The sequence below is a fragment of the Lepidochelys olivacea genome (assembly GCF_965140295.1).
Source record: "Lepidochelys olivacea isolate rLepOli2 genome assembly, chromosome: 20".
Taxonomy (NCBI): domain Eukaryota; kingdom Metazoa; phylum Chordata; order Testudines; family Cheloniidae; genus Lepidochelys; species Lepidochelys olivacea.
Window position 1 is genome coordinate 12,454,955 of NC_140430.1, and position 15,580 is coordinate 12,470,534.

General features: G+C 52.0%; 1 long non-coding RNA gene across 1 annotated transcript in view; it reads left to right on the top strand.

Moving 5' to 3' along the window:
* Positions 1 to 1,584: 1,584 nt before the first annotated feature.
* LOC311510733 overlaps positions 1,585 to 15,580 on the top strand; it is a 33,071-nt gene continuing 19,075 nt past the window's right edge. The window contains exon 1 of the long non-coding RNA XR_014709129.1: positions 1,585 to 1,717. This is a non-coding gene — a long non-coding RNA (uncharacterized lncRNA). The remainder of the gene's footprint in view (positions 1,718 to 15,580) is intronic.

Sequence of the window (15,580 nt, forward strand, 5' to 3'; positions counted from 1 at the left end):
CACTTAGGACGGAAGAATCCCAATGCACCGCTACAGACTAGGGACCGAATGGCTAGGCAGCAGTTCTGCAGAGAAGGACCTAGGGGTGACAGTGGACGAGAAGCTGGATATGAGTCAACAGTATGCCCTTGTTGCCAAGAAGGCCAATGACATTTTGGGATGTATATGTAGGGGCCAGCAGATCGAGGGACGTGATCATTCCCCTCTATTCAACATTGGTGAGGCCTCATCTGGAGTACTGTGTCCAGTTTTGGGCCCCACACTACAAGAAGGATGTGGAAAAATTGGAAAACGTCCAGCGGAGGGCAACAAAAATGATTATGGGTCTGGAACACATGACTTATGAGGAGAGCCTGAGGGAACTGGGATTGTTTAGTCTGCGGAAGAGAAAAATGAAGGGGGATTTGATAGCTGCTTTCAACTACCTGAAAGGGGGTTCCAAAGAGGATGGCTCTAGACTGTTCTCAGTGGTAGCAGATGACAGAACAAGGAGTAATGGGCACAAGTTGCAGTGGGGGAGGTTTAGGTTGGATATTAGGAAAAACTTTTTCACTAGGAGGATGGTGAAACACTGGAATGTGTTACCTAGGGAGGTGGTGGAATCTCCTCCTTTGGAAGTTTTTAAGGTCAGGCTTGACAAAGCCCTGGCTGGGATGATTTAGTTGGGGATTGGTCCTGCTTTGAGCAGGGGGTTGGACTAGATGACCTCCTGAGGTCCCTTCCAACCCTGATATTCTACGATTCTCTTTAGGGGCTCCTGAGGCTGCAGAAAGCTTGTCAACTGTTGCCCTTATCCAAGACGTGGGGCTTGATCTTCAGTCAGTTACTGATGCGAGTGTGTGTGCACTCGGAAGCTGAATTTGGAGGTGCTTCCCTGCAAAATGCACACACGGCCCACCTTTGCCACATGACTGGGCATTTAGGATGGTATTTTTACATAATGCGCATGCAGTTGCATTCATATTCGTGGTGCACTCGGTTGCATAAAGATCTCAGGTGCAGTGGCTCAATGCATGGCTGAGGCAGTGGGTGCTTGTCTAGTCCCAGTGCCAAGGGTATTGTGGAGATAAAAAAAGAGAACACAAACCATTTTTAAGCCTTGAACTGTTAGCTATGCTATTCCCATGTTATCTCTGACTGCGCTTGCCAATCACAGTGCTTGCCAATCACACTGATGGAGGGGTACATCAGATATGTGCACCCTGCCCCCCAAATAGTCCCATAACCATCCAGATAGCAAGAGTTTGAATTCCAAGCAGTGGCTTAGCAGCTAGCGCAGAGTCCCAGTCCATGCCAGCTTGGCTCAGAGAGTGGCCATAGGTTGCCCACAGGCCACACCAGGTTGGCTCAGAGAGTGGCCATTAGCTGCTCCAGGCTACACCAGGTGGGTTTAGAATGGCCATTGTCCACCCACAGGCCACACCAGGTTGACTCAGAGAGGGGCGATTGGCGGCTCGCAGGCTACACCACATCAGCTGCTCCTGGTTCACTCTCCTGGCATGAGCAATTTCTGTAAATAGTCAAATCTGTGTTAACAAAAACAACAGATTTTTTTGCATTTCAGCACTCTGCTTTTGATATGTGTGGAGGCCAGAAGCAACTTTTCAAAGCTCTGGAGCAGTGTAGCCCTGACAGACACAGAGGCTTCTCCTGTCACATCCTCCAGCAGCTGCAGTGGCTCGTTAAGGAAGTGAATACAGCCAGCAAGAGACTTGAGGTAGGCAGTTGCTTGGGCTGGGGGAGGGAGGGGGAAATCTCTGCTGACCGCAGACTGATGGTGCCCAGCAGACAATGATCTGTCTCCTCTGAGGAGACGTGGTGAGTCTCTGTCCGGCTCCTCGTGGCTAGGTTTATGACTCCATGGTGACTGACTGGCTGGAGGCGCCCAGCAAACTGGACTGTCTTCCTACCCCTGGGGCAGCACCACTGTGGGAAGAAGGCTCTGCCATTACTGCAGTCCACCCTGAGCCTGTGCTGGAGAGGCAGCAAGGACTCCCATCCCCAGGGCCCACCTCCCAACAGACTCAAATCCACTCACCTAAGCAATACTAGTGATGCTGTGGGGATGGCAGAGGCTGTTGGTCCTCAGGCCACAGCTTTGCCACATGGTGGGACATGGCAGCCACAGCGCTAAGCAAAGCAGGCAGAAGCAGCTCACCAGTCCCCCATCTGTACAGTGAGGATAACAACCTGGCCCTGCTTCCCAGAGTGAGGTGCCCAGACACTATGGTGGTGGAAGGCAAATGAATACCTAGACTAATGGTTGGGGTCTGTATGAAGGAGCAGCAAGTGAACGAGCCTCCTCGACACTGCTCATGTGCATGTCCTACCCCCTAACCCAGACCTCTCCCAGCATGGGGCAATGTAGGCCAGTCTGTCTGGTGCTGGGCTTAGGTGCCCAGACCTCTCCCTGCATGGGGGGAGGGAGGGGGGACGCAGGCTGGTCTGTCTGGTGCTGAGCTCGGGCATCTAGCTGTTCAAAGGCGAGCCAACATGCTCTGCACACACGCTCCCATGTAGGGCACATGTGCACAGGGCAACATGGAAAAGCCCCGCCCGAGGGGTTGGGGGGTGTCCCACAGAAGAGGCTTATCCCCTGCTCCAAAGGCAGAGGCCCCTGCACCCCTCCATCCCATGCCAAGCCCCTCAGGCCAAGCGAGCGGCTGTGGACAGTTCGCTTTCTGGCTCGGTTCAGCAAAGCTGGGCGAGCACACGGCCCCATGCGTTTGTTTGTCGGAGGTGCCGCCCTAAGCTCTGCAGCACTGTCAGTCAGCACATAGTTGCTGTTTACTTGCTGGTTCTTGTAAAAATCCCCCAAATAGCATTTTAATAGTGTCAGGCAGGCCTCGCACGGCACGTCCTGGCCTGAGGGGGAGGGGCTGCAGAGGAGTCAGTGCGGCTGCTGGTGCTGGGAGCTCACAGGGACTTGGGAGCACCAGGTGCACTGTGACTCAGGGGAGGAGCTGACATCGCTCCAACCACCACACCCTCCAGGTACAAGTCCAGGGGGTCCCACAGCTTGAGCAAAGGGGTGGCAGGAGAGCGAAGGCTGTAATCCCCTCAGTCCCAATAAAATGCAGCACCTCCTCGCTTGGGCCCTGGGGGGCTCCGGAGCAAGGTTAGACTTCTCTGCGCTAGAGCCCAGGTACCCGCTCCAGCCCAGCCCTGGCAGCCATCAACAGGCGCCTGACAGTTTTCTGGCCATGGTCAGCCCACGATGTCCCCTCTGCATTGTCCCCTGGCTGTGGCTTTGTACCCTGCGGGGCTCCAGCCAGTGTGCTACTGTGGGACTCCAGCTCCGAGGCCCCCAGCCCTGCTGTACAGAGGGCCCTTCTCCTCATCTCCAGCCCCCAGCCAGAGTGTGACCTGGGAGTGGGGCACTTGTCTGCACTGACCTTTGTCAGGCTTCTGGGCTGGCTGCTGGCTCTGTGCCCTTGGGAGCCTCTGTTCAGTCCTTGGCTGCAGGGCCCCTCGTCAGCCCTGTCTGCTCCCACACCCCATCACACCTCCTGGGTAGCTGCTGCCTTCCCAGAGGGAGTTCCCAGAGGCAGGCTGGGGCTTCTTTACCATCTTGCAGGATGGCGGGGAGCAGAATCAGTTTCATCACAGCCAATAGTTCTTGAAGCCCAGGGGCACACATGGCAAAAGGCCTCTGAGGCACTCAACTAGGATCAGCCCTCTGGCCTGGGGCAGGCTGAGGAAACCCCTGACTGAGTGCACTCCAGGCCAGAGCCCCTTGGCAGGGCTGCAGAGGGCAGGACCTGCCAGGAATCAGGAGGCAGCAGTGCCCTGGTGGGCCAGGCAGGTAAACAGAGGCTTAACGTGGCACCGTGGAAGCTCAGGGTGGACTAGCCCAGATACCCTAAAGAGCCCCTAGTCCACTGGCTGGAGATGGGTCTGGGCCACAAACTCCCATCAGCTGCTTGGACAATCCCAGCTCCACTCTGACATGCCTCCCCGCCCTGCTTCCTGGCTCTTTCAAGCACTACTCCAAATGGGCTATGGCCCCCAAAGCCATGCTGCCACTGTGGGGATGGGGCCTAGCCCAGGAGGACAGTTCAAGCTAGCACCTAAAAATAGCAGTGTGGACATTGCGGCACATGAGCTCAAACTCAGGGCTTTGGGGGGACTTGGCAGGGACAGCTAGCCTGAGCCTCTGCCAGAGCCGCAATGTCCATGCTGCTAATTTTAGTACCTCCCAGCTGCAGTGTAGATATACTCCAAGGGTGCACCCCCCCCACCCCAGCATGAGCACCTCCCACTCACCCCAGGGCTGCTTCAGCCTCCCCCGCAACAGACCTGTCCCACAGTGCTTTCTGCTTCTCTGGACGCTTTCAGGGTCGTGAAACACACAACAGCTGCATTATCCCCTCTGTGGGGTTGTCACTATCACGGGCCTCACCCCCAGTCACCTGGTGAATCACGCAGGGCGCTGCCTGGGTTTTCTCCAGTAACTCAGAGGCTGAGCGAGATTCTCAGCAGCAGTGCCAAGTCTCACTCACACTCCTTGCAAGCGGCAGAGCGCAGTGCTCTGAATGATTGAGCACCCACCCTCCACTCCCAGAGTGATGCATCAGCTCCTGTTCACACAGTGCAAACACCCCTCAATCTGCAGAGTACCCAGAACAAACATGGCAAACACCCAGGGAATAATGGAGGTTTCAGGGGTGCAGAACGAAGATCCTGGGACATGATGTGAAAACCTGGTCAGCTCAATACCCTGCCTGTCAAGCCTGGCTGAAGCAAGACCCCAGGCCCAGCTGGGACCCCTCAAGCCGAGGGTTTAGAAGATGCAGTATTAGAAATGGGATGGCAATGGCAAACTGGGCAACTTCTGCCCAGCAGCTGGTGTTGGGAGAAGGCCTGAATAGCCAAAGCCCCGCCTAGGCTGTGGTACAGCCAGAGCTGATGTGGATTGTGTACTGATCTGGTAACAGCTATTTTTAGGACAACTTTCAATTCTGGAGAAAGACCAAGTGAGTAAACAAAACAACAGACCTCCTCCCCCCACAGCAGATATGGTTCCAATAGTTACAAAGAAAGGCTGAACCTCACCGCCTGTAAGCTGAAGGTCTATATTAGGAAAAGCATTTGTGATGGTATTTCTGGAGATCTGTCAGGGCCCAGCTGGAGACTGCGGTGTACTTGGAAGGGAGGGTATGTGGAAGGGGAGCCATCACACAAAGCCTTTCCATATTGACTGGTTCTGCAGATAGCTCTTGTCTATTGTGGCTCAAGGGTTTCCTCTGATGCAGCTGGCACCAGGGGTCAGGCTACTGGATGCAGGGGCCATTGGGGCACTCCACGGTGGTAATGTCCATGTGTTTCTGTCTTTCTCCTAAAACAAAACTAACAGAATAAAAACCTGGAATGGGGGAGCGGTGGGGGGAGTGGTGGGGGGGGTGGAGTGGGTGAGAAATAAAAAAAAGGAATGGGCTAAAACTAGCAAAGCTAATATAATCAGAGAAGGGTAAAAGACACTGAAAACACTGAGATGAACAACTGGGCTTTCCTGCCCCCCTCGCCTTTAGATGGTGAGCTCTGTAGGGCAGGGTCCTGTTTATTATAGGTCTGAAAAGCACCTGACATGCTTTGGAGCACTATGCACGACATGCACCCCCTGCAGGGAGCCAGCCTGATGCCTGTGCACCACCAAAGCCCCATTTACGACCTTAACGTAAGAGCGGCCATACTACAGCAGACCAATGGGCCATCCAGCCCAGCATCCGGTCTTCTGGCAGTGGCCAATACCAGATGCTTCAGAGTGAATGAATAGAACAGGGAATGAACAGAAAAATTTTGAGTGATTCATCTTGTCATCCAATCCCATCTTCTGGCAATTGGAGGTTTAGAGACACCCAGAGCATGGAGTTGTGCCCCTGACCATCTTGGCTAATAGCCATTGATGGACCTATTGCCCATTAATTTAGGACTTAAGTGGTTTGGAGGCAATACGCTGGACCAGTGTGCCCTTGTTGAGTCAACAGTGTGACCTCGTTGCCAAGAAGGCCAATGGCATTTTGGGGTGTATAAGTAGGGGCATTGCCAGCAGATCGAGGGACATGATCGTTCCCCTCTATTCGACATTGGTGAGGCCTAATCTGGAGTACTGTGTCCAGTTTTGGGCCCCACACTACAAGAAGGATGTGGAAAAATTGGAGAGAGTCCAGCGAAGGGCAACAAAAATGATTAGGGGTCTGGAACACATGATTTATGAGGAGAGGCTGAGGGAACTGGGATTATTTAGTCTACGGAAGAGAAGAATGAGGGGGCATTTGATATCTGCTTTTAACTACCTGAAAGGTGGATCCAAAGAGGATGGATCTAGACTATTCTCAGTGATAGCAGATGAAAGGACAAGGAGTAATGGTCTCAAGTTGCAGTGGGGGAGGTTTAGGTTGGATATTAGGAAAAACTTTTTCACTAGGAGGGTGGTGAAACACTGGAATGCGTTACCTAGGGAGGTGGTGGAATCCCCTTCCTTATAAGTTTTTAAGGTCAGGCTTGACAAAGCCCTGGCTGGGATGATTTAGTTGGGATTGGTCCTGCTCTGGGCAGGGGGTTGGACTAGATGGCCTCCAGAGGTCTTTTCCAACTCTGTTATTCTATGATTCTATGACCTCTGCACAAGGGAGAATTTCACTGTTCCCAGCACTGTCTAAGTACTGACATCCAGAAACAAATGTTAAAAAAACATTATTGGGTTGCTAAGTCAAGCACTCAAAACTTTGGAAATGCCAGAATTAAGGCTGCCTGCACAACCCTATTATCCCCATTTTACAGATAGAGAGCGAAGCACAGAGCGATTAAGGCCAGAAATGGCTATTCATTTCGGGTGCCCAATCGGAGTTGCCAGGGACCTGATTTTTTTAGAGAATTTAGGAGATTTGTAGCATATTATATGTTCACATCACCTCTCCCATTGACCTCAGTTAGCATTTCTGTAAATCATACCCCGTGTCTCAGGCTGGGCACCCAGAAAATGAGGAACCTACAATTAATTAGTGTCCACCTGTGAAAAGCTGAGTTTAGCTGACTTGCCCAACAAGCAATAGAATCCAATTCTCCAGCGCAGCATTCGACTGCCTTAACCATGAGACCATCCTTTCTTTTCCTGCAATCCCTTGCCTCGTTCACACTATGCCTTCCAACTCCTGCAACAAATGAGGCAAGGGTCCTACTGACAACAGTGTCCTTCACTACACAACCTGATTCATCCCAGAGCAGGGTCCATTCTGTACACTGAATGATGCAGGAGTCCTGTGGAAAAATAGTATGTGATCATGCAATTGAAGACTGTGTCACATATTATGCACAGACAACCTTAATTCTGTCATTTCCTAACTTTTGCAACATTCACGTTCTTTTAATATAGGTTTTTGCCTGTAATTTCCTAGATTTTTAACAAGGCAAACAGCTAATTCTATCCTGTGGAATCATACTGACCCCCATTTAGGTAACTGGCAGGGTTAGAACTTTAGTACACAGACCTCTGCCACTTGAGCTAACAGAGTAACTGGGAGCAGCAATAGACTGTTATCTCTATGTGGATCAGTCACCATAGGAATGAGCTATATACTTCGCCAGTGGGTTCCACAGCTATTTGCAGACATTAGAGGAATGCCCATAAGGAATGCTAATAAGCTCCCCCAAAATAATGGTTATGGACCTTTCTGCCCCTGAACCTTCCAGCCTGCCCTTGTCCCAGTGTCCCCACCATTCCCTATGAGCTCCACATCCCTGTCCCCCCACAGCTCCATGTCTTCCACTCCCACCCTGCCCATGTTTTTGTCCCTGTCCCAGTCTCCCCTCTCTAGTTCCTCATCCCAGTCTCTCTCCCCCACCCCCAGTTCTTTATCCCAGTCTGTTTTACACACACAGCTCCTCATCCCAGTTCCCTACTCTCCCCTGGCTCCTTGCTCCAGTCCCTCCTTTCTGGCACTTCATTCCAGTCTCTCCCCTTGCCAATTCCTCTGGCCTGGCTCCTCACCTCTCTGTGTTCCAGTCAGGCTACTCCTACTCCTCCATGCTGCCTGAGGACTTTCAGTGAGGACACAGAGCACAGGAGAGATGGTCTCCCTGCTCTCAGTTCCAGTGCCCGGCAGCCCCGGGATGGAGCATGCTCATTGCAGGCAGCCCCTAATGAGTCTTTATTGAACATGTGCAAATTGCGATTTCCAGTGGTTCATGCCATGGCCAAATGTGGGTGGATATTCACGGAAATGGCAAAAGGCACCTCCCTGACCCCAAGCTCACCTCTGTCAGCTTAAAAGTCCCTACTCCAAAGCACAGAGGTGCTGGAGTGTCTCAATGAAACAGACAAGATAATTTTTTAGCATGAACAACACAACATACTTTTTCCCAACCTTGTTCTGAAAAGCTGCTCAACTATTTCTGCTGAGAGTTTTCAAAAAAAAAAAAATTCAGCCTATGGCAATCTCCCAGGGCTAGACCAGTGCTCGCCCCCCACAACATACACTTTTACCTTCTCCCCAGACAGTGGAGAAAGGGGGGGTTCATCTCTCTGCAAGCCTGAGCTTCTCTGGCCCAGCCTTCCCCTTCTACTTTGTCTTTCCTGTCTCTCTTTTAACTGTCCCTGCTGCTGAGCTGAGCTGAATCAACTTGCTAGCTGTTTAATCATCCTGCCCTTAACCAATTAGCTCCTCAGTTTGGCCCATATGGGGAGGCTTGTAAAATGCACAGGAATGATGATTCAACTCTATGCTACTCACCTGTTGTCCCACACTGCCCCCATTCCCCATTTGGGGCCTTTTCTCTCCTTCCCAGGGCTCTGCTTTCCCTCTGTGGGCTGCCCTCCCCTTCCAGGAGCAAGGTCTCTTTAAACTGGCTCTCTACAATGACCATAGGAACCTTCTCCATCCTCACCCAGCAAAAGTTCATTCCCCTCTATTCGGCATTGGTGAGGTGTCATCTGGAGTAGTGTCCAGTTTTGGGCCTCACACTACAACAAGGATGTGGAAAAATTGGAAAGAGTCCAGCGGAGTGCAACAAAAATGATTAGGGGACTGGAACACATGACTTACGAGGAGAAGCTGAGGGAACTGGGATTATTTAGTCTGCAGAAGAGAAGAATGAGGGGGCATTTGATAGCTGCTTTCAACTACCTGAAAGAGGGTTCCAAAGAGGATGGATCTAGACTGTTCTCAGTGGTAGCAGATGACAGAACAAGGAGTAATAGCCTCAAGTTGCAGTGGGGGAGGCCTAGGTTGGATATTAGGAAAAACTTTTTCACTAGGAGGGTGGTGAAACACTGGAATGGGTTACCTCGGGAGGTAGTGGAATCTCCTTCCTTAGAGGTTTTTAAGGTCAGGTTTGACAAAGCCCTGGCTGGGATGATTTATTTGGGGATTAGGTCCTGCTTTGAGCAGGGGGTTGGACTAGATGACCTCCTGAGGTCCCTGCCAACCCTATGATTCTAAGTTGCTCTGTGACGGAAGGGGTAACTCTGACATCTCTGTTTCTGCCCCCCTTTTTTCACACCAGGGGGCCCTTTTATATCACTGGGCTTCTCCCCCATTTTAATATCTCCCCCAGGTTACCCTGCATTTCAATACATGGCTGTTCTGGCTCTGGATCACTCTGGCCCTTGACTTTTTCACATACAATTTTGCCTGCTTTCTCTACGAATCCTTGTTCTGGTTTTTCCCCCTTTTCGTTCCCCTCTAACTTGTGATCTTCGCCAAGGCCTTTGGGTTCTTGGCTTGTCTCCTGTTGAGTCTGTTCTGCTTCTTCCTTCTCTAGCCCCCACTTGGCTTCTTGACCTGTTCCTCAACACCTGGTCCTGCCCTCCTGGGCTTCCCCAACTCCCCCTGGGTGAACACATGACCTCAACAGCCTGAGGATATGGGCCCTCCCATTGGCTCCCTACATGTCCGGAGAAGCTCAGGCTGCATCCATGGTGCTGAGCGACAGTGAAGCAGCTGGTTAGGATTATGATACTGTGACAGATTGAAGCCCATTTCCTTTCAGAAAGGGGAGAGATGCCCAGAGAACAGAGTGCCCAAGCTCAGCTTTGTGGCTCACCTTCCTCCTGGGCGGTGGGTGAAGCAAGCTTGTCTCCTGTCTTCCTTATGGTACCCGGAGGGGGATAGGTCCCTGGGGCCATGTCCTGGGCATTGGGTGGAGCTGTGGGTGGGGAGGGGCTATCTGCTCCCGGGGCTTGCAGTGAGGAGCATTGGCTCTTAAGAATATTCATGTTATTACTTTGGCTGCTGTTAATATTGTCCTGAGGAATCTGAGCATCAGAGGGAAATGGTAATTTTCAGGAATTTATATATCTGCCAAACGTGAACAGAATTTCTTGAGACAAAGAAAGGCACTTTTCTAGCCCAAGGCTTCTCTCTGCCCAATTTCAAACAACAGATGTGTCAAAGGTTCTCAAAAACAGGAAGCAGATCTCCTTCATAAAGGAAAGGGTTCAACAACACCCACTAGCATCACCCCTTATAATACTAACAAAGAGCCTGGCCACGTCCTGCGGAGCTGGGCATGGAGAGGACTCACATGGCAAGGAGGGGCTGTTTTCTCTGTGATGGCATGTTCCCCTTGCCCATCGCAAAGAGCGCAGGGCACATACAGGACTGGCAGGCTCCACCCACCAGATCTGTTTGGGAGAAAACTCCATGGTGAAACTCCCTGCAATTTCCTCCCCACTTCACCCTGGGTGTAGGGCTTGGGAGCAGAACAATCGCCCTATCATCCAGTGGCCTCAAGTATAAGGTCTGGGAGCTGCGTTCTGTTCCACTCAGCCGTGCCATTGTGGAATGTGCAGGCAGGAACCACCATGCTTCTCTGACACGGCCTAGTTCACACTGGAATTCAATCTATCCACAAAGCTGGCACCAGTGCACACCTGTCGGTCACTACAGCTGGCACCAATGCACACCCCTATGGCCAGTACAGCTGGCACCAATGTACACCTGTTGGTCAGTACAGCTGGCACCAGTGCACACCCCTAGGGCCGGTACAGCCGGCACCAATGTACACCTGTCCATCAGTACAGCTGGCACCAGTGCACACCCCTAGGGCCGGTACAGCCGGCACCAATGTACACCTGTCCATCAGTACAGCTGGCACCAGTGCACACCCCTAGGGCCGGTACAGCCGGCACCAATGTACACCTGTCCATCAGTACAGCTGGCACCAGTGCACACCCCTAGGGCCGGTACAGCCGGCACCAATGTACACCTGTCCATCAGTACAGCTGGCACCAGTGCACACCCCTAGGGCCGGTACAGCCGGCACCAATGTACACCTGTCCATCAGTACAGCTGGCACCAGTGCACACCCCTAGGGCCGGTACAGCCGGCACCAATGCACACCTGTCGGTCAGTACAGCTGGCACCATTGCACACCCCTAGGGCCGGTACAGCTGGCACCAATGCACACCTGTCGGTCAGTACAGCTGGCACCATTGCACACCCCTCAGTTGGTACAGTTTACACCAGTGCACACTCCTAGGGCCAGTACAGCTGGCACCAATGCACACCCCTCAGTCGGTACAGTGGGTACCCGGGCACACCCCTCGGTCAGTACAGCTGACACATATCATGTACACACATGCATCCACCCACAGTCGTGCACACAGACAGACACACAATAGCTGTAAGGCCAACACTGACACATGCATGCACATATACTCTCACATACAGACAGAGATCCACATGCACATGTGTATGTTTACATACGTTCACACAGACACACCCACACACATATACACACACATTACGTTTTCTGCCATAAGAACCGAACTTTTGCATCCCCATTTCCTCAGTTCTGGTCCTGCAGGACACACTTCTCCCCCTATTTTAATGTCTGTTCAGGACCCCACCTGAACTTGCTGTCTTCTCTGGCCCATCTGGCATGTGTCCTGGCCCCACCAACCCCTAGATCGTTCATGGATGGAGGTCAGAAGGGACCACTGTGACCATCCAGTTGGGCTCCTGCACCACCCAGTGACTCCTGCCTGCAGCCCAGTACTGACAGAGCACAGCTATTACCCAGGACAGAGAATCAACCCCTCCCTTGGTAAGCGATTCCTAGGGTTAATTCCTCTCCCCTTCACTTCATTGCCAGTCTGAATTTGTCTGGCTTCAGCTCCCGCCGTTGGATTATTAGACCTTTGTCTGAGAGGTCACAGAGACCTCTGCTATTGGAGACCTCCTCCCCATGTAGGTTCTTATAGACCTGGGTCAAGTCACCTCTTCCCCTGTTCCTTGCTAAGCTAAAGAGATGGAGCTCCTTCAGTCTCTCCCTAACAAGCAGATTTTCTCGACCTCGGATCATCCTTCTAGGTCTTCTATGAATCCTTTTTAATTTGTCAACATCCTCTCCAAGATATGGACACCAGAGCTGGACACAGTATCCAGAGGTAACATCTGGCCCTACTGGATATTCTCCATTTACTCATCCAAGGGTCATGTTAGCCCTCTAAAGGTATGTCTACACTGCAGCTGGGAGGAGTGATTCCCAGGGCAAGTAGACAAACCAACGCTAGCTCAGCTCAAGCTAGTGCACTAAAAATAGTAGTGTGGTTCTTGTGGCATAGGGAGCAGCGTGGACTAGCCATCTGAACTCAGCCCCAGAAGGTTAGACGAGCTTGGATATAGATATAGGTGGCTAGTGTGATCCACCGCCAGTGCTGCAATGTCCAAACTGCTATTTTTAGCACACTGGCTGGAACAGAGCTAGCATAAATCTGTCAACCTGGGCTGGGACTCACACCTCCCAGCTGTAGTGTGTACATACCCTAAGCCACAGCACGTCATTGGGAGCTTGTGTTCAGTTGGTGTCCGCCATGACTCCTAAAACAGAGTCCTGCTTTTCAAGATATGCCCCCATCCTGTGGATGGGACCTACATTCTTTATTCCAAGCTGTGTGTGGCTGTATTAAAATGCATATTTTTCCTGTGAGTCCAGTTTACCAAGTGACTCAGATTACTGTTACTCCTAGGGGAATTCTGCACGACTGCACGTGCACAGAATTCATGTCCCCCGCAGATTTGCTTCCCTTCAGAAAAATGACTTTCTGACAGGGAAGCTGCAAGAGCAGTCACACACCACTCCCTAGCAGCACAGGTACAACGTCTCAGGCACCAGAGCAGCTGGCAAAGAGGTAAATCACTGTGGGGCTGGGGACACCTCAGCCAGTGGCTTCTACCCTGAGCCAGGATTAGCTGCAAGTCCCGGCTGGGCTGGAGGCAGGAGAGGATGGGACTTCCTCTTCCCCTGCAAGGAGTGGCTGGGGCTGTGTCAGACACGCCCCCAGAAACCTCCCCCAGCTGTAGGAAGCTCAGCATCCTCCCCTGCTTCCTGTCCCCATCACTCCTTAGCTGTGGGGAGAAGGGTCACTGTACGGGGAGCTGCTCCCCCATCCACCCAACCCCTGTGCATCTGGACATCCCAAACCCAGACACCCCTGTCAAGCGTCACCTGGTACATCCAGAACCATCCTAGCCCTCCATACCCGAACCCCACCCCACTGAACCTCAACCCCTGCATCTGGAGCTCCCCTTTAGCAAGACCCCCTGCTTCTGGACCCCCACCCCTGCATCCAGACAACCATCCCCACTGAACTCACTCCTACACTCAACCCCCAATCCTGATGTCCCACCCTCTGCACCACCCTGAGCCCCCACATCCAGACCCCCATGCCACTGACCACCAACTACCTGCACCCAGACCCCCACTCCACCAAGCCCCATTCCTCCAGCCCCCCCTGCTGAGAACCCCATCACTGAGAAACCCAGACCCCTCCGCTGAGCCCCCATCACTTTCAGCTGGAAACCCCTGCAGAGTCCCATTGCCCCTGCACCTGGAACCGCCCCCAATGAGCCTCTGTGCATCCAGATCCCCCCACACCTAGACCCCCCCACTGAGCTGCCTGCACCCAGATTGTCCCACACAGAATCCTCTTACCCCACACCTGGATTCCCCCCACACTGAGCCTCTCCACACTTGGATCCTGCCTGGTTGAGCCTACTTGCCCCACAGCTGGTGCAGCTGGCGCAGAGGGGCATGGGCCCAGGGTGTTTCTGGGGCAGGCCCAGGCCTTATACTGTGTCAGGTTCAGGTGCAGCCTCACCGCTGAGTCTGTATCCTGGGGGTGGGGAGTGGGAGGGCTGCAGGGTGATCTTCCACCTTCGTGCAGCCAGTGGTCTGTGCTCCCCACTGCCATGCTGGAGCCACTGCATTTATTTATTGACAAATAAAACTTGCAGAACTGTAAAATATCGTGCAAAGAATTTTTGATCTTTTGGCGCAGAATGCCCTCAGGAGTCTACTGTGGATACCTGGCCTATCCTTTACATTATTTACCATGCCATTAATTTTGTGTCAGCTGCAAAATTTACCAGAAATGATTTTCTGTTTTCTTCCAGATCATTGATAAAGCTATTGAATAGTAATGGGCCAAGACCCTGTGGGTCTGCACTAGAAACACCCCCCCTTGGATGACAATTCCCCATTTACAATTACAGATCTATCAGTTAGCTATTTTTGTTCCACTTAACATGGGCTGCACTGGTTTTGTAAAGTGCTAATTTCTTCATCAGAATGTTGTGCGGGACTAAGTCAAACGCTATATAGAGTTGAAGTATATTCTGCCAACACCGTTACTTAGTCAACCAAACTTGTAATCTCATCAAGAACCAATAGCAAATTTGTTTGACCGCCCCTGTTTTCCATAACACCATGTGGGTTGGCATTAGTTATGCTGCCACCCTTTTGATCCCTCACTGGTTGTGTCCAGTTTCAGGTAACCTTCCTGCAGCTGAACTGCAGCAGTTACAGTCTCTGCTACGTTGCCCAGTCCCTGGGGGAGTTACATGCCCCTGTTGCTTTTTAAATCAAACGTCTTGTTTTTCTGTCTTGTAAGTTGCCATAAAGGGAAGATCCATTCAGCTGGAGGATGGTTAAGCTCAGCAGACTCCTTGGAAGCAGACAGCAGTTTGCTTTGAATGTGCCCTCTCACCCAGAATTCAGCTGTACAAACGTAACTTCTTGGCTCATGTTGCCATGGGCCACTGCAACCCCAACATGGCTAGTGAATCAAGGTTGTTTCCCATGGCCACCTGATGGGGAGGTGAAAGGCCAGAGTTCGGGGCTCTCAGGCCCCATGCCTTCTTGGGAGGATTTTTTACCAACCTCTTCTCTTCTCTGAACTTTCCAGTAATACCTGTAGCACGCAAAACACAATGAGGTCCGTTCTCCCCCTAGATGCAGTGTAACTATAGCATGGCATTTCTCCTGACTCACACCACAGTAAGTAAGAGAAGAATGAGGCCCTGAATGCTCCATAGCTGAGGCCACAGATTCACAGCTAGGCAATTTACCAGGGCAATGTAGTTTGTGACACGATTTTCCAATGAACTCTGAGGAAGACCCACATCATAGCCCTATCACCTCCTGCATGCTGTGCCTGCCAGCCCTTGGATCCCTTTTGTCCTAGTGCTGGTTGGCTGGCATGACATCATTTTGTATCCATCAAAGTCTCTAAACCCCCAGTCAACCAGAAATGACTGATTCCTGGGCCTGAGGGAGGGTGGAATCTCATACAAAT